We start from the raw sequence: 19,026 nt of genomic DNA, 5'->3' as shown, positions 1-19,026 counted from the left end.
CTCAGTTCATTTATATGCACATAATTAATTTCTCAAAGATGTATAACAGCTTGGTAGTTCGTAGTTTTGTGTGAAAATGGTGTTTCGAAGGATAATTGTAATGGTAACGGACTCCTTCACGTTGGTCTCAAATTGTACGAGGAGAATGTTTTTTAGTCCACTACATATTACAGCGGTTCATGAGTTACGCCGCCATCAAACAATCTCACACAGTCTGAATACCTGTCGCTACATTGATATTTTCGGGTTATGGTTAAACCCACCCAATCATATAAACAGATAAACTCATTGTAAAGAAAGTATAATCAAAGCTCGTCTGAGATACCATTTTTTTTGGTCCATGGACTACGAGTTTTAAATCGGATGTCATACCTAGAATGTTGACTGTTTTTGACTCCTGCATCTTTGATAACTAATGACCTCACATGTTATCAGCTTTATTTGCTATTTATGCATTATTTACTTTTTATTTTTGTGAGAACTGATATTTTAAGCCGTTTGGGGAAGGAACCTTATGGTTATCGACTTGGAATGCCATGCCATGAGTCTTAATGGGTGTATGAGTCTTAATGTCGAACTCACCGCAAAACTTGTTTTCACCTAATTCTCCACAAACTTTGGTTCTGGGAGGCATGTAAGGTACTAATTTTAAGCATTTATATAAACAGTTAGAATAAAACTATAAATAAGATAAACTGACAGACAGCCGATTTCGCACCAGTATAGGACGTGTATGACCATTTGTCATGTATCACCTTGTTCTTGCTGCTCTTAATGTAATGTCTATATTGTAATCTTTTAATATTGACGTTTAGATTGTGGTAGTCTGTTGGCTCAGCCTATCCATCATCAATATCCATGAATAAACTATTAACAACAATATAACAAAAGCCGAATTGTACTAAACACTATCGATCATTACGGGTTTAGACGTTGACACTATGGACAACCTGAGAATTGTGGATAATGACGCTGATAGGCCTACCTGCTTTTTGTTCTAAGAACAACATCGCATTATTATTGTCTCACACCTGTGAATATTAAAAGCCAGTTAAATTAACTGATGTCTTCTATCTATTTCGCGCACTCTCATTAGCAGGCGTGTTCGTTGGCGATAAGTCTGGAATATAGAGGGTGTGCTATTCTCAGGCTATAAACGATACACACAGTAGAAGAATTTGTTTAGGTGCAAATACAGATGTACACAAGCCACAGAGAAAAAACATGTATGTCAAAACAAATATACAATACAGACTTGAAACCTTGTCTAGTCAACCTGCAGATTGCTCTTTTAATATTATTACGATGCTCTCGTACTGCTAAAAATAAACAAAGAAAGACAAAAAATAATAACATAACTGTATGAAAACAACAATACTATTGAAATGGTCGAAAAACTGCACGACGCCTTTTTTTTTTGACGAGACCGTGCTGCAAGACGGAAGTATTTTGCACGAAGAATCCAAATAGTCTAATTCCTCTTTTGAATGAACTTTCATGTTGAAATAATGTATAAGACAACACGTGTCTTGCTTTCCTCTGTGGTGCAGTATGTGTTAGTTGTGCAGGCGGTGGTGTAATTTTTAATGTAAAATTGTAGAACGTTATTGATTCTGTCTAGACGGCTTTTATATGGATATGCGCATGCATAGTATGATGAATTGCATTAAAAGGGCAAGGAAGCCTTCCTACATTTGCTATATAGCCCTTAAATCTTGGTCAACACCTGTGTGGCTGTACGAGTTGATTAAATTAGATAGAATCTATCTTCCTGACAGTAAGATTGATACCGTCGGTATAGGCTTCGTACATATGAAAGTGTTGTGACCGCGTACTTCCGCCAGGGGATTTTCAGGCAATCATTGGTCGTCCCTTATAAGTGTGTGTTTTGAAACAAATACATGTCGATTCGGATCTGTTTCCTTCCTTGAGAGCACGTTAGAAAACAACAATAAACAGCGATGTGAACGATGCTGATCTGCTTGTATCGACACGAACAGGCGGTAGAAAGTCACTGTGCTATCAACCACGACCTTTAACATGCCAATTACATGTAGTTGTTTTTGTCGTTAACGCTTCTTTTATGCCTCTCATTAATAGCCATTCATGACGGAAATTCAGGGCTTTGAAGAGTTAATGTGGCTCAGTAACTCTGAACTCTGCTGAACATTACTTGCTCAATTAAATGAAGATGTGAGAATCTGCCAAAATTAATGTCACTGTTGTACAGACAAATCTTGTACATTGTCTAATTGCACTTAACCCGGGGTTAGAGGCTGTATATTCATCGTGTTGCATTAGATCGATACCTTAGATATATGAACAGTTGAAATCAACCCGCAAATGAAATATATATCTGCCCGGTTTCTTCCCATCACAATGCTGGTGAAATAGAAATTCTTGAGTACGGCATAAAACACCTCTCAAATAAATAATCCATTTGCCTAGAACATTCCTTCCGTCACTGAAAACTGTTGACTGCTTCTTTGCATGCATCCGTCTTCATTTCTCACTTAATACACGTTCTTAGTTTTCTGGTGATTTGTGCTGAACGTTTGTTTCGGAATTACCCTTGTGATTATCGATAAGAACGTCCACTTTGGTTAACGCTTGGTATATGAATGTCCTTGAATGTATTACACATTAATGCTAGCCTCTTCATAATAGCAATTCATGTACTTTTTCAATTTCATTTACGAGTATTGTTTTGATGGGATCTATCGCTGTTCAAATTAAACAGAATTAAACTCTGTTCACACTGACCAATTTTTAATTAGCCAGTCAGTGTGAATCGAAAACGTTTAAATATGATCAAGGCATCGATCAAACTCTGTTTCAATACTTTTTGATCAAGGCATCGATCAAACTCTGTTTCAATACTTTCTCTAGTTAAAGTTGATACATAATCATCTCTTTATCTAATGTATGCAAACGTGATTCCACCTAGAGAAAGTGTGTTGATGAGGTTCGCACAAAGACATTGTTGGTGCGGCTAAACCTATGTACGCCTACTCATGTCACAGGTGGTCGAAAAGTCAAACTCGTCTGGTGGTGGCAGTGATGTGGAACGAGAGTCAAGAGTGGCGCATGTGCTATAAGGAGTATGACACCAATTATCTGTAGGCTCCCCTTTTTCTGGTCAGTCAATGTTGGCCTCACGTAGTAATGACAATTAATGTATTCTGTAAGTCACATTACATAAAGTTAAGATATATCACAGTACTGGAGTATATGCAACGTCCTAGAATGTATATGCTATCCAAATGAATGAATCGAGTACTCTGCCTAACCCTGACGTTTGTCAAATAATGACGTCATCAAATCTGTTGATTCCTGTATTATGTCACGGACAAACACGTGTATGAGATAAATTTAGACGCATTGCTGAACTAAGTTTACCCGTGGATTTCTTGTATTCTTCAACATATTAAGCCAACATGGTTAGTTTGTAGATTAGGACACAGTTTCACAAAGCACCCTACGACATTTTGTATCGTACATTTGTCGTACGATATATTATTCGTCACGATTACCGTGCCATTGTTTTATATGTGCGATTATCGTTTACGTACATCTTCGTGAAATTGGGCCCTGGGTATCTATTCACTACCGTGTTCCAAATACCACTTGAATATCGGAAATAAAATGTGTAGAAAATTAATCTTGAATCTGGGACATAATACTGAGCTAATGTACAGTGATCACCTAAGTATACAGGCTGTCAATATATGGGTGATACACTATGGACAGCTGAATCCATTCATCATTGCATCCATTGTGGCTGTAAGTTGAAAAACACACGGCACCGGTACAAGCTGTGAAATTCTTCCCAACGCTCTCAGTACCCGGTTCCGTCTAGGCTAAAGCGTTGATTCATTGTATTATTAGCGGGATGGACAAGGAAGAAAATAGAAGAAAAGAATGCAATAATAAAAGGGATGAAAAGTAAGCCCAGACAAATCTGGGCGGGATAATTATATCCGGTGTTGTATTATTAACTATATTCGCCTAATCAAAGCGATTCAGACAAAGGCGAGAATGTACGTAGCAAACACGTCTATTGTGTAGATTCTATTAGCTACATGGGTTTTTGTATTCAATTAGTTTGGAGTGTTTTCAAATTCCACTGTGGTAATTTGCCGAACAGATGTGTTTTCATCAGTCTTTGTTTTAAAGATGGCCTTGTTGTCCGTCTTTAAAGTACCACTGACTTGAACCACATCACGTTTGCGTTTTGATGTAAATAGGATGACAAATTGAACACTCTTACATCATAGGTCATTTGCCCGTAACCTGACCGAATAACTTGTGACGTCATGAGATGTGTAAACCTGATCGCTTCGATGACCTAATCGTTAGAGCGTCCGTCTCGAGGTCCGGATCAAAGCTAGGTCGGGTCATACGGAAGGGTTGTTGTTGCCTCGCGTGGTGCTCTGCGCAGATGTTAGAACAAGAAAATAAGACTGGTTGGCCCAGTGTCAGTATAATGTCACTGTGTTAGGGTCGTGTCTGGTATCTTCGGCATGATACTTTTTCTGTAGTGGCAGCACTTTGGCGGGATGGATTCGCCCTGCCACAAGAAGACTCCTAAGGACTCCATGTGGTCGTATGAGTGAGTGGTGAAGGTCGGAAAAAAACCATTTCGAATACAATATATATCTTATTTCTAATGGATTTAATTTTCATCAGATAATGTTCTCTTGGTGCACCACTCCTATAAGTTCCCTATCGTCACATAGCATATTGAAGAATATCCCCGGTTACCAAGATAGACTAAGCTAATCATCCCTTCTTTTTTTGCTTCACATAAGAGATTTTTAACGAGGCTTCAGTTCACACTCCTTGAACTGGTCCTGCAGATAATCGCCTGGAAACGTTAGAAGTTTGGATTAAATTTCTTTATTTCTAAAAATTCAAAATTCAAATTTAAATTCCGAATGCTTCACATGCGACGTCTGTCGAGTTTATGGCTGGAGAAAAGCGATAGGCCCGTAGTAGCCAGTAACTTGACAAAGATCGGTATTTTGCCCTGGAAATGCACTCGGTTTCATCACCCGAGGAACTGACCGTTATCGTATAAGTAAAACATTTTTTAATTTGACGTTTAACTACTATCAGCCACTCAATCACCCAATCAAACATTCCTTCTTAGTATGAATAATTCTTGTCAGATACTATCAATCTCATTTTATACGAAATATTATATGATATTCAAGGCTATCGTTTCGAAATCGATTTAGAATATCTATCATTACCGAGTTGACGGTTGATAAGTGGAAGTCAAAATAGATGTTTACTAATTATTACATTAACCCATGCGACATGGCTAGGTTGAAGACCATTGGCTGCAAAATATATTTTAAGTTATGTGGACTGTTTACCACGCATTATGTGCGAAGTTCGCCTTGGTCATTGCAGAGAACATGATTTTTATATATATCTACATGTACGTCTGGATTGAATGGGTAATAATTTTCACATTACTAGAGTTACTGTAAAGTAAAACGAATGTAAAATACATCTCGACTGATGAAAGCTGTGTTTGCGATGAATTTTACATTTGGCGAGGGCTGTGTTTGCATGTCATTAAACTCACAGGTCTGGCAATATTTGCAGAGCACTGAATACCCGCCAAGTTGGAAAGAAAGTGATTTAACGGGCCCGTGATCAGTGGAGTGAAATTACATCTGATATTACGCAAGATTTAAACTGGCGACCTCCCTGCTGTACAACCCATAGCCTAATTCAATGTTTTTTTTTTATTCGTGAAACTGTATGTACCGGTACTAAAAGTTGATACTGACGAAAGTGGTCGATTATTATAAAATAAGCGGTCTGTGCCAATTTCTGTTCGATGATGTTCAAGGAAAAATTATTGGAACCAAAACACCAAAGCCATCAGCAAAGAAAAAAAAGAGTCCCCATGTGGAGCGGAAGCGCAAAACGCATTCCCACCACACGTGCAAGTACGACTAGCAATTCTCATTCAACCCACATATGCATTAATATGACAGGAGGAATAGGTCAGTTTCTGCTTACTGATACAGAATCGTCGGCGATGGGCTTAAATCAAATCTAATCTCGTGTTTCAACGAGACGCCTGGGGGAATAGCTAAGGCATAACCTGTGATGACCTATTTAGGTAAACTGTGACGTCACAGATAAAAGAAACAGTGGCTTTGTGCAAAAAGAAAAAAAACTTCTACAACCTGTCATGGTTCAACAAATAAGGAATTTAAGTTAGCGTGAACTACTTCACACTGACCGATCCAAAAATGTGGGTGGTAAATTACATGTGGTAATGAATGGATAGTTATATCAATACCACTTCTGCAATATAGCCGCCATATACCTGTGGTGTGGACGAAATGAGTTCAAGTCCAGCTCATGTTGGCTTCCTCTCCGGAAATTAAGGTCACCGGTCCCGATAGCACAGTTGGTACCGCGTCCGCTTCGCTAATGGTGTCCATTAGTGTGTAACAGTGGTGTCCATTACAACATAGTCTTTTTCTGATGCGGCATGTTACGCGTATCACGAATGATAGAGGAATTGGCAATAATCTCGTACCAAAGCGAACTCTGAACTGACCCAGTAATGTCTGGGCTATAATTACCCACCAGGTGAGACGACATACAATAACACATGTTGTAGAGTGCTATACAATCACATGGCCTACATTGACCCGTGATCGGCCCTGTGTTTGTTTTTGCACAGGGTGCTTGGAGGATAGGCTAGGTCCTATTGGTATGCAGGTAAGCTACGTTGATATTACCTGTACACGTGTAGGTAGGCTACTTTGAAGTTACTTGTACACGTGTAAGTAAGCTGCGTTGAAGTTACCTGTACACGTGTAAGTAAGCTACGTTGATGCTACCTGTACATGTGTTAGTAAGCTACGTTGATATTACCTGGACAGGTGTAAGTAAGCTACGTTGACATTACCTGAACAGGTTATCTGCGTTGACATTGCTTGCACAGGTGAGTTAATTTGGCATTACATGTACAGGAACTTGTTAGCTATACCTATACAGGTTGTCTGCGTAGATATATACGCTTAAGCTACCAGTACAGGTAATGTTATACATTGTAAACTACGTTTACAGGTCATCTATGTGGATATTACGTGCACGGTCATCTATGTGGATATTACGTGCACAGGTAATCTTCATTGATATTATCTGCACACGTAATTTCCCTGGACATTACGTGTATATGTATATTATGTATGTTTAGTTAGAATATGGCACATGGGTAAGATATGTGTTTCTCCCTGAATAGCTATTTATTATTGCCACGTTATAAAGTGTTAGGGTAGTTGTCTGAGATCAGATTTTTTGGACTGCTTTGATGTTGATAATTCAATAAATCACGTAATTGATTATCGGTTAAAGGAGAAGAAAACTTTTTAAAATGACACTATAGGCTGAAAAGAGTACCTTTTTTCTATCTGGTGGTGCCTGCTGGATAATTTTGCGATTTTTCCTCGCCATACACGTAAAGCTTGAACACAGCAAAGCTGGCATAAATCGCTGAGTCCATTGCGTCCTCCATCTTTAACACCCTGTAATTTATGCTGGAGGTGTGTAGCGTCTCAGCCAATGAGAGTCGTTAAAACTGCCAGCTTGTTCGTGTTAACTCGGAAACAACGTCCAACTTCCCGGTTTCCTGATCGTCAACCGGAAAACGAACTGCAGTGTTCGCTACCTTCTGGGAATAGGAGTTCTACCGGAATGTACGAATTCCACTTCGGCGGTTTCCGACGGCAATTCTCCCACACACAGAAGACTTCAGGACTAGTTCTTAGGCAAAATGGAGTCGCCCACAGCGGATTGTGGCGTTGACTTTGTTTATAATTTATCAACTTGAGGTACATATTAAAATTTTTTATGGCATGCACCTGCGACGATTTTAATGGCATGCACCTGCGACGAAATGCATACTCTTTTTAATGGTATTTGTTTGATATTTAAATTTCCTTCTTCTTTAAAATAACCCGCATTGAAATATCCATCATTGATACAAAAACACTACAACATGGGGAATAAAAGCAGCCGTGACAGTTTGTTAGTTGGCAAATGGTCACACGTATCTATAAAACCCGCACTCCCGTCAATAAATCTCAGCTAGCGTTTTACTTATTTATTTGATTGGTGTTATACGCCGTGCTCAAGAATATTTCACTTATGCGACGGCATTATTGTAGGAGGAAACCGGGCGAAACCTACACACCTTTACATCCATCGCTTAATCAAAACTAGCCAAAATGCAGTGATTCTTCACTACGGCGTAAAAGAACAATCAAATAAATAAATGAATAAATTCACTAGACCTCACTGGTCTAGAATTAGGCCTACTGAAAATTCTTACCGAAGCCCGTTGTGGGCGTAAAAAGTCGAATTCTTGCGATTAAGTTCTTCGCTTTGCGGTCACTCTTTTATGAAAAGTGCGTTGCGAGTTCAAGTCCAGCTTTAGTTTGATGTTTATCTCCTGATATTTGGTAGGTGTTTTTATTTTGCGTTGGTTAAACTCGAGGTCTGTGTACACCTTGGAACCGGACTAACTTTTCAACGAGAAAATTAAATATTTTAGCCATATCATCTTTCGAAATCGATCAAGACCGTTATATTAAATCAATAACTCGCAAGTTCTCAGCAGATGAAACAGGAACGACTGATATAATGTGTTTAGCTGTCTCAATATTGGACTTCCGAAGACCAGACATCGACCAAGTTCGCCTGGTGACATGACAAACAATATCGTACAACTGACAGGTCCGCACTATACAGTTGTTACCTTTCTAACCCTAACAAACAAGGAAGGTAAGGACTGTATAGTCCTGACCTGTCAGTCGTACGATATTGTTTGTCGGGATATGAAGACAACAGCAGTATAGCCCGGACCTTTCAGTCGTACGATATTGTTTGTCAGGGATATGAAGGTAAAGATGGTATTGTGCTGACCTGTCAGTCGTGTGATATTGTTTGTCAGGGATATGAAGATAACGGCAGTATAGCCCTGACCTGTCAGTCGTACGTTATTGTTTGTCAGGGATATGAAGGTAACGACTGTATAGCCCGGACCTGTCAGTCGTGCGATATATTTTGTCAGGGATATGAAGGTAAAGATGGTATTGTGCTGACCTGTCAGTCGTACGATATTGTTTGTCAGGGATATGAAGATAACGGCAATATAGCCCGGACCTGTCAGTCGTACGATATTGTTTGTCAGGGATATGAAGGTAACGACTGTATAGCCCGGACCTGTCAGACGTACGATATTGTTTGTCAGGGATATGAAGGTAACGACTGTATAGCCCGGACCTGTCAGTCTTTCGATATTGTTTGTCAGGGATATGAAGGTAACGACTGTATAGCCCAGACCCTGTCAGTCGTACGATATTGTTTGTCAGGCATATGAAGGTAATGACTGTATAGCCCGGACCTGTCAGTCGTACGATATTGTTTGTCAGGGATATGAAGGTAACGGCTGTATAGCGCGGACCTGTCAGTCATACGATATTGTTTGTTGCGGATAGGAAGGTTACGACTGTATAGTCCGTACCTGCCAGTGGTACGATATTTTTTGTTAGGGATATGACGGTAACGAGTGTATAGCCCGGACCTGTCAGTCTTTCGATATTGTTTGTTACAGATAGAAAGGTTACGACTGTATAGTCCGTACCTGCCAGCGGTACGATATTTTTTGTTAAGGATAATAAGGTAACGACCAGGCAGAAACACTTCACCATCTGGAAGGTCGTAACTCTGGACGATAAAATTCATGTTTACTCAAGTGAAGTGAACAACAGAGGATCTGTGTTATCTGGCTAGGCCTTGTTTGTATATGTACGTCTTCCCAGTCAGATATGTAACATGAACTCGAGCAAGTCTCCGTATACTGTAGATTTAATTACCATGTGGGTCGCCAGTTCGAAGATTCTCGAATGTCTCGTTATATATTATGTGGCATACAGCGAAGGCCGTCATTGGCTGCTGAGCGAGAACTGTACGGAAGCGGCGAAGGAACCTCGTATATATCAGAACTTGTGTGAACTACAAAAATTTGAGCAACTTACGAACTAGAACCAATAAAAGGACAATATCTCGCGTTCTTGTTTTTGTGTATAAGTAATAAATAATTTGCTGTATTAGACCTCTGACAGGTAGGTCGACATGCACTTGGTGATAATGCGGGCACCTAGATTTCGTGCACCATAAATTCGACCACAAACACAAAATGCAAAATATTTTATAATACCACTTGAAACACCAGTTAGGGAGCGAGCCGCGGTTTTGTGTTTAGAGGCTTTCAGTCGCTGGGACTGAAATTAGAAGTGACTACTTTTGTGGGTATCGTCACAATAATTGTTCAACGAGGATCGTGTGGCCGTCTGCACAGATATACGTTTGCTGATGACCACTTATCTTCCGCCAATACAGTGTGTCAATAACTTGCCAAAGGTCAGTGGTTTATCCCGCCTGCCGCCCATAAAACTGATCGCCATGGAGTTAGTGAATTTGTTTTTATCACAGCTTTAATCAACAAGCAAATAATTTAATAAATATATGGATCACAATTTCTATCACAACTTTTTATTCAGTGAGCGACCTATGCTAATATGCTAGTGAAAATCATTATCCTTGATAAATATACCCAAAAGTCGCTCACTGAATAAATACAGGTTGTGAACCATATATGTGTTATTTTATCCATCTCAACTTCTAAATGCCATTGAACGAAGTAACATGCAAATAAAGAAATTAATTAAACGCCTATTCAACAAATAATTAAATCAATTAATACACTTGTTATAATAGTTACACTCTCTAAAAATGAGACTGATTTTCGAAACCTCCCTGTTTTCAACTCACTCTACATGGTTCTAATTCCCATCGTTGTTTTCTTAGGCATGGGAGAGGATACTGGACGGGAAATGACACATTGTATCCATTTTTGCAGAAAGAAAAACTCTCAAAGCCAGTGTTAATTTTCATCAGTAATAGCATTGTTTCAGCATAAACGAAACCTTGTCAACATATCCTTAGAGGGCTTCAATAGTTCTGGCCTGCTACACTCCTAATCTGCGCTTCAGTCTGCAAGACAGGTTTGAATGTAACTCAATCCTCACTGGAAGAATAGCGTATGAAATCCACACGACAGTGTAGCGTTAAACAAATGACTGCGTGGTTAAGATTACTATGCCGCTTGAATGACGACGAACATCTATGTTATTCTAGTTTCCCAACCTTCATCTTAGACTTGATTTATCCAGCGACAGAGGCTGTGTTCTAAATAGACGCCATTTTTTTTTCGTGAGGTGTGATTTTCTGAGGATATCCGTATGTCTGCAAACGCAAGCCAGAGTCCTGAAAGCCATGTCTGAAGTTGTGATTCTCTTCATTTATTTTTATTTTTGACGGGCATGTATATGTATATCCCCGTCTTAGGCCTCATTGGTCGAGCTATTGGCGTGCTAACGCAGCATAATGAACCTCTCACCAACACGGTCCCTGTGAGTTCAAGTCCAGCCTTACTGCGCGTGAGAGGGTCTACCAGCAAACCTGCGGATGGTCGTGGGTTTCCTCCGGGCTCTGCCTGGCGTCCACCACCATAATGCCGACTACCGTCCTATAAGTGAAATTTTCTTGACTATGTCGTAAAATATCATTCAAATAAATAAATATATATACTCCCTGCCCAAACTGTCTAGCATTGCCAAACCTTGCGATATGGTGCCATCTTCAATCTGTCAAGTACCGACCCGGATAGCACAGTTGGTAGAGCGTCCACTTCGGGTAGCTTTCAGCATGAAGAGGATAGTATAACGACTGGTTGACTCCGTATCAGTATAATGGCGGGGCGGCTTACTTGCCTTCGGTAAGACGTCTCAGTGAAGCACCACTAGCTAAAAGCAACAAAGAGGCGCGTTACACGTACATGCACCCTAATGACTCCTTCGTTGTCATATGACTAAAAAATTGTTAAGTACGACGTTAAACCCCAATCACTCACACGCTCACTGTCACTGTGAAAGCCTTTTGTTATGTTCCCAGCTTAACTCAAGCAACCGCCTAGACCTAGTGGCTAGAGCGTCCGCCTCGAAGTTGGGAGACCCGAAATAAAAGCCGGGTAGGGTCATACCAAGGTCATACCATACCAACTAGATGAACTTGTTGCTGTAATGCCTGTCAGAGCAAAGAAACAGAACGTGTTGGTCCTGTGTCAGTATAATGCGGGGGTGTCCTGTGGTCATATGACTGAAAAATTGATAAGTACGACGTAGAAGCCCAATCATACATAGATATTAAATCGCATCTCAAATCTATGAAGCTGTGTGGTGTGTTTCCAACTTAGATAACTTTACTAGTGTTTGGACTACTGAAATACTGTTTCTCCGGTTTTAGTAGTCCGATTTGGCTGGCTATGCTCAAGATTAAAGCAAATGTGGATCTTTCGTGCCTGTGTGAAAAGAACCCCAGGGTGTTTAGTTTTGTAGGGTGTATTTATTCTTTTAATTAATAGCAGTTTAAAGCCATAGTCCAGACTTTCTCATTTACACTTAAAAAGTTAATCTGTTAATTTTAACAGAAAGTGTGTTGTCTGAATGATGCTAGAATGTATTCTGTTATTGCAGCAGATTGTTCTGTTAAATGTAACACATTTCTATTATTTCAGCATAAAGATTCTATTAGGGTAACAGGGTATTCTGTTGAATATGACTTACACTTAAAAAATTAATCTGTGTATAGAGATATTCTGTTGAATATGACAGAATATTGTGTTATAATTTACGGAATACATTCGGAACAGAATACATTCCAGCATCACTCACACAACAGACTTTCTTTTAAAATTAACAGATTATTCTTTTGAGCGTTTATGCCATGGCGGTCAGTTGTGTGATTGGAGGAGACCGGAGAGTGGGGTGTATACAACAACGAACGCTCCACTGCACAAACGGTACTGTCGACTGCTTATATACTCCCCATGTCTGCCTAAGGCGGGGATTGAACCCGTATTCCTCGTATGTTCTCACGATTGAGGCTCGAGCATTTGCTGAGTGTAAGTTTACACAACATGTTTGAACAGACAGGAAATCACTTCCAGTAGACACTTTACTTACTGACACAAGTCTTCACACTTTACTCTGTTAGTTGTAAGACGGTCCCTATATTTGTATTGAGTTGTTAAGAAAAAGACAAAAACCAACTTAACCATTATTATTTCTGAAGAGGGATAGAAGCATGCCTAAACGGAAACAACCATTTTGTTCCGATGTTCTTGATAACTTTTAATCTGGAATTCTTACGTGGCCATGGGATGCGCCGTGTTAGAGGAACTGCAAACCCCATGTCTCGTCACTCGTAACTCACGCCAAAAGGCAAATCAGGGTTTAGGGAGTGACGTCACCAGAAACAACTGCCTTCTCGGTGTATAGAAATAGACCACGTTTTATTGCTTTAATCGATAATATGGCGACAATTTCCATTTCTCAGTGTGCGTGATTTAGATTACTTCGGTATTTCGGTTATGCAACATCATAAAAATAAAAAGGTGCGCTTTTTAGACTTGATGCGGAATACGTTATAGATGCATATGTATGTATTTCGTCTGGTATTGACTTTACTCTTAAATCTTGCGTAATCTTGATTCTAGGCCGCAGAATAAAGTGTTTAGAACGACACAGATTAGGTTAGCCGGAATATGACACCGCCTGCACCCTGACCCGTGGACTGGGGACCGTCAAAAGCTGTAACATTAGAGGTTTAAGCTCCCATTATCACAGAATGAATCCCTGTGAAATATTTCCATACACTACAGTGACAGGTGTGTTATTTATCTACGCTTCTGTGATTTACAAACCTGTACGTATAGCCTCGGTAGGGTGCACAGCTTTTCAAACTGCGCAAGTTTACAAAAGATCAATTCATACGACGGTTTGAGACACCCAGAAAACGCCGACGCATAACCGCGTTTATGAAAGGTGAAATTCCGTCCCCCGTAGCAACCACTTCTTTATCGCGAATAAAAGCTGTCAAAACCTGATCTACAAGTCTTCCGTGATCCATTTTTATCGTCAGCGGCGTTTGCTGTGTTATGTCTGCTTCATGCAAATACAAAATTGTCCCTGGGTTACAAACTCACGTGATGAACCAACTGTGATAATGCGGTTATCATGTATACGTATGGGGAACAATACTAAGTTATGGCCCATGACCATAATAGACTGTAGGGCAATTCGGATGTTGTCTAAGGGAAAATATAACATATAACTCAATTTATTTATTCATTTATTTACTTAATTGGAATACTCAAGAATATTTCACTTATACGACGCCGGCCAATGGTGGGAGGAAATCGCAATTGCTTGCAGAGACTTCCACGTAGGGCCAGAGAGGAAGCCAGCGTGAGCTGAACTTGAACTCACATCGACACGTCATTTGCGCCGTGCTGGCATGGTAACCACCTCGGCCTCGGAGCCCCCCCCCCCCCCCACCCCCAACCGAATATTTTGTTTTTCCACGTCAGGGTTCTCGGGAACAGTCACGTCATATGATCAGTTATTTAAAATTTGATTCAGGCGATCCTGCATAAGATCGATCAGACCACGTCTACAATGACTGCTTAATTCCAGTGCAATTGTTTCTTTGTTATCACCCCATTAATGTTAAAAGCGGTGTTCAACCCCATTCAGACAAACAGATTAATATTTCTGCAGCATGCTAAAACAAAGCTTTTATTATTTTTGGCCCGGAAATCAAATGAATTTATTTATTTATTTATTCGATTGGTACTTTACGCCATACTTAATATTTCACTTATACATGTACGGCAGCGGCCAGCATTATGGTGGGAGGAAGCAGGGGCAGAACCAGGGGGAAACCCACGACTATCCTCAGGCTGCTAACAGACCTTCCTACGTACGGCCGGAGGGAAGGCCAGCATGAGCTGGACTTGAACTCATAGCGACCGCATTGGTCTCCTGGGTCATCGCGCCGCGCTGGCGTGCTAACCGCCTCGGCCACGCATACCCCCGTGATCAAATGAAATTTGCTTGTAAATGTTTGTCCTACCACCAAAACTCTCAAAACTTGTTAATTTCGCCAAGATGGCAGCTAAAACAGCACGACTATAGACCACGAGGTGCTGGAATAACAAATACGCCGGATGTACCCGCTGCACTGTATAGGGTAGGTCGCGTGATATAAGGTTTTCGCCCTATTTTGCACAATAAGCTGTTATGACCTTCAAAACCAAAACCCTAAAAATATTTTCAACCCCAGCAAAAATAATTTGAGTGAATTTAATAGTACAGTATTCATGTAGGATCTTAAAAACGTCGCTTTGCCGCTTAGCCGAGATATATCTGATGATATTTAATCAGGACATAGAGATACTTTTAACTAATTCTGAATATGTTCAATATACAAAGTTTTTGACAAGTTCGACTGGTGATGATTCACAAAGAAAACTGTTAGGACAGCATATAAATTGGGAGAAATGAAATTGCAATGCCCAAATTCACCCAAAATTTAGGTAAATCTGAGTAGTGCATACGTCTGTGTTTGTCTCCCAAATCAAGAAATTCTCACATTTCAGGGAAAAAACTGAGTCGGCCCGAAATTAACGACTCGGTCACCTTACCCGCAACACACATTTTTGATAATCATGGCCTGGCCGAATCACTGGAAATACGACCATTCTGTATCATGCAGCTAAAGAGTGCGAACAGTGCTGTGCTTCACAATAACGATTCTCTAGTCGGGTTTTATACCCAAATAGAAGAAAACCTTATAGAGATGCAAAAACACACTGCGGCTGTACAGTCTGAAACTGGAAACTACTTCAGAAAATCGGGGACAATTTTCATCAACTACAGTTTCCTTCCAAACCCCAAAAGTTAAGTACGAGAGAGCGAATGAGATAGCTGAACTATTGCATCATCCGAACAGTATTAAGAATTGTTTCCTTTTCCTGTAGACGACGATTATATGAAGGGAGACAAATCTTTATATGTTTATACCCTAGACAGACATCCCCACAGTTGTTCCCCATGGGTCATGCGGCGACCCCGACTTGGGGATCGCCTGGCTTTACTGTTCGAATAGCATACTAGAGCAGCACAATGACCCAGTAGCCTCTCAATAAAGCTACCAGCTCATTCTGGCTTTCTCTTCGATTGTACATGTACGATGGAAGGTCTGCCAGCGACCTGCGATTGATCGTGGGTTTCTTCCGGGCTCTGCCCGGTTTCCTTTCACCATAATGCTAGCCGCCGTTGTATAAGCGAATATTCTTGAGTACAGCGCAAAACACCAATCAAATAAATAAGTAAATACTGTACTTATGTATTTACCGGAAAACCTTTCTACCTGTAGACAACAACTTGAATGTTTAGATGTTTTCCATTTAGATTCAAGGTCCACGGATCATGGGGGAGAGAGGTGGAGGGTGGCGATGGGGGATGTAACTGGGTGATTTTAGTGTTTTTTCTTGAAATTTTATTTTCAACACAAAATATTCATCTATACAGGTTGTGAGTTTCTCTCAATTTTTAGCCTGAGGTTTGCACCACCACTACCACCACCTCACAGCAGTTAAACGTATTAAATTTGTAATGTTTTTATAAAATTGCCAGTAAAAAATCACTCAAATTAATAGAATACTAGAGGATAGTTCTAAGCGTAAACAATTTTTGTCCATGTATATGAGCAAAATGCTTTGCATGCTATTCTTTAACTACAGTATATTTGGAGTGGGGCTGTTTGACAAGAGGCCGGATATCACATGATACGTGTGATGATTTGCCAACTGTCACACTATCGTCGCTTAACTAGTTTTACTCTCTATGCTGTGGTCTTTTATATGTAATAGAATACTTACTTGTTTAATACCAGAGTATATTAAATTATGAATATGGTTAAATATACGTTGTCATGGTTTACACATCTAACTTGACACTGTTGATAACATTCTTACATCGCTGAAAACTGCTTATTTCTTCAACTTTAAGGTTTACTAGTTCACGATTGCATTGTATTTATTTGTACTATGAGCGGGCCAGTAGCGCTAGTTCCATTAATCAAGCATTTGTGGGAGTATTTGGGCATTTGGATTTCATTTAGTACCACCTCTATATTTCCGGTGTTGAGAGAGACCGAGTAACTGTACATTCCTGGATAAGAAAGTACGATGGGCGGATGTACAGTTACGAAGTCTTTTCCCCACTTAAACTGTTGCATTAGTGTTACATAATAAACGATTTCTGTGTTCAAGAGTGGGAAGTAGTGTGGATACGAAGTGCGCATATAGCACGGGGACTATGTTTTAGTTCTGATTCTTCATATATGGCGACATGACCAAGATATGCCTGGCTGGGCTGTTCAGATGCAAGTGGTGCTTTCCTGAATTACAGCTTCTGAATAGGGTGACATCACAACAAGCTTTTAATGACAGTTTACTCATCAGTGAAACGTTATCGTAACGAAAATTGTAGGGTGTCCAAATTCACGTTTAACTGCTGTGAAAACAAACAAATAATCCTTGCGTGGAGTTCCTATATTGTTTTATTTATTGATTTCTTTATTAATTTGATAGATGTTAATGTCATACTCTTGAATACATTTTTCACTTAATACGATGGCGGGCGATTCTTGGGTGGAAGAAACCGGAGTGGTCTGTATAAACCAGTGACAACTGGCAAGTTACTGAAGAACATTTTCATATGTGACGTAAAGATATGCACACCCTATTGGCGAAGACAAGTGGTCGCCAACAAACGTGAGACTATGCAAACGGCCACACTAGCTTCGTCGCTTGCATACCGTCATCAAGGCTCCACAAGCTATGAGAGGTGAAAATCTACAAATTCCATGTCCAAGACCGGGTTTGAACCCACACCTTCCGTATAGGTCTGTGGAGTTTGACCTAGGGAGATAACGTTCTCATCCCATAGCGACGTAATCGCCATCATTTAAGTGAATTGCTCTAGGCAATGATCTAAATTGGTCAAAAATAGATTTAAAACAACTAATAATGCCATTTGTAAGATACGTAAACATTATACGCTGATTCAAATTAACAGATAAATAAAGGAAATAACAACGTAAAAAACTTGTGAAAAAGGTGCGAACAAATGAATAGATATAATGAACATCTGTGCGGCGTGTAAGCTCTGAACATAAATAGGTTATGCAAAATTTTCATTCTTCGACTTCTGTACATGTGGAGTGGGGTCAGTTATCATTATCAGATCGACATTGTCATTGCCAGGTCCCCTTTGTCTCATTACGCAGTACGTATTGTCATTACCAGCTTCCTATTATCATTACCATCCGTCCGTGTGAATCAGTGGGACAGTTATTCCTGCTGTAATCTGATGACGCTAAAATGTGAGCGACCTTTGCTCTGGACACATACATATGTATTTATGGCTTTTGTCAACCGGTATGACGAGCTCTGTTAATTGCTTTGAACGGTTTCCCATCGTGAAGTAAACACTAAATTACAGCCGATCTTCTGTTGAGGAAGTGACCACTTCAGCTCTCTCCCTGGATAGCTGGAGACAAGCGAAAGCGGAAATGCAGTGTTTGACACCCTGTAAAAATTTGCCGCCTTAAGAATTATCCGGAATGAGCAGCTCTATTTGGTTTGACGCGCAAAAACCTTGGTCAGAGTACATTGCAAGCTTAATAGAACTTTTCTTTAAGCAGCTCCGGACCCGGCTTTTCTGGGTAACGTGGACGAAGAAAATGTGGAATAAGTCTTCGCATTGATACTTCAGCCACGTGGCTCATAAAACATGTCGGCACAGCCGGACTACTTTCTCGGGCAATGCGACTGGTACATTCCTAAGTATCTGACAGAACTTCAGGAATATCGACGTCTTGCGAAAGGTAGGTTAAACTGTTCACGATTTGTTGTGAATAAGGGTTAAAGACTAATCATAACAAAAGCGTCATTTGTGTGCAGCCAAACTTTATTCATAGGAAACAAGTAGTATATGATCTGGCAGATTGTTAAGC

General features: G+C 40.1%; 1 protein-coding gene across 1 annotated transcript in view; it reads left to right on the top strand.

The window, feature by feature from the left end:
* Window positions 1–19,026, top strand: part of LOC135477221 (uncharacterized) — a 70,913-nt gene that overhangs the window by 24,130 nt on the left and 27,757 nt on the right. The gene's annotated exons all lie outside the window — the stretch shown is intronic.

Source organism: Liolophura sinensis, chromosome 10, assembly GCF_032854445.1.
Source record: "Liolophura sinensis isolate JHLJ2023 chromosome 10, CUHK_Ljap_v2, whole genome shotgun sequence".
NCBI classification, from domain to species: Eukaryota; Metazoa; Mollusca; class Polyplacophora; order Chitonida; family Chitonidae; genus Liolophura; species Liolophura sinensis.
Note: the sequence above shows the minus strand (reverse complement) of the source record. Positions and strands in the feature narration are given on the sequence as shown.